Source organism: Bison bison, unplaced genomic scaffold (assembly GCF_000754665.1).
Source record: "Bison bison bison isolate TAMUID 2011002044 unplaced genomic scaffold, Bison_UMD1.0 scf7180017864191, whole genome shotgun sequence".
NCBI classification, from domain to species: Eukaryota; Metazoa; Chordata; class Mammalia; order Artiodactyla; family Bovidae; genus Bison; species Bison bison.
This window is the reverse complement of record NW_011494763.1, coordinates 995006-996002: the sequence shown is the minus strand read 5'-3', so window position 1 is coordinate 996002 and position 997 is coordinate 995006. Positions and strand designations below refer to the sequence as shown.

At 67.2% G+C, this 997-nt stretch overlaps 1 protein-coding gene across 2 annotated transcripts in view; it reads left to right on the top strand.

Moving 5' to 3' along the window:
- Nucleotides 1-330: 330 nt before the first annotated feature.
- CUL1 (cullin 1) overlaps nucleotides 331-997 on the top strand; it is an 89074-nt gene continuing 88407 nt past the window's right edge. Inside the window, exon 1 of one of the 2 annotated variants that reach the window (XM_010843878.1) lies at nucleotides 331-649. The gene's annotated coding sequence lies outside the window, so the exon portion shown is untranslated. Of the gene's footprint in view, nucleotides 650-741; nucleotides 877-997 lie in introns of those variants that run through there. The other variant, XM_010843876.1, reaches the window with a different exon arrangement.

Sequence of the window (997 nt, the reverse complement as noted above, 5' to 3'; positions counted from 1 at the left end):
TCATTCTTCATTTATCTTTACAGAGATTAATGGTAAAGTGTCTGTCGATATCTGTTCAAAAAAGAGTGGGTTAAAGAGTTTGAAGAGGTAAGCTAATTTGGTTTGATCTCCGAACCGATTTGAGAGAGAGAGAGAGAGAGAGACAGAGAGGCTCCGAGTAGCTGGGACTTTGAGGTGCCGATCCACGAGGCCGCAGGTGTCCTGGGGTTCAGAGAATGGACGAGAACGGACGGCACGTTTCTCTGGAGTCTGCTGCGCCTGCCTTTCAGGGCCACTCGCCCATCTCTGACTTTTATCAGCCGGTCGGGGTATGGCTTTTGGTTATCCTCCCGGCCGGGGAGGTAGATCCAGGGGGTGTAGTTGTGATCCGTGTCGGTTCAGGGTGTGTGTGCGCGCAGGAGCGGGGGAGGGCGGGCGTGTGAGACCCTCTGCTCCGGGGTGTTTCGGGCCGGTTTCTCCTCAGGCTGGGGCCCCGACCTAGGAAGGTGACCACCCCCGCCCCCTCCTCGTTCGGCCCAAAGTGGCGGGAAGCCGGGTCCTCAGAGGCGGCCCCCAAGGCCAGGGAGGCTGTAAAACCTGGAGGAGGATCCGGTGCGCCTGTCCGGGGAGGGTGCGGCGTCCATGGCCAGGGCCCCGCGGGGGCTTTCAGGTAGAGAGCAGCCCCGCGAGCGGGGCCTCGGCGGCGCGGGGCGGCGGGCGGGGTGGGGAGAACCCGAGGCCGGGGCACGGCGGGCAGGAGCTTTCCGGGCCCTCCCGCTCCGCGGGGCTGGTGGGGAGATGGCGGCGACGGTTTCCCGGCTCCCCCGCCCGGACGCCGATGGCGGAGCGTTCCGGCCCTCCCCCACCAGCCTTCTCCCACCGCGGGAGCCGGAGCCGGTGAGGCCGGGAGGGCGGGGAGCGGCGAAGGGAAGGCGAGAGGGCGGAGGTTGCGTGGTGCAGGCGGCGGCGGCGGCGGCGGCGGCGGGAGGAGGGCCGGCGGGCGGGCCGGGAGGAGGAG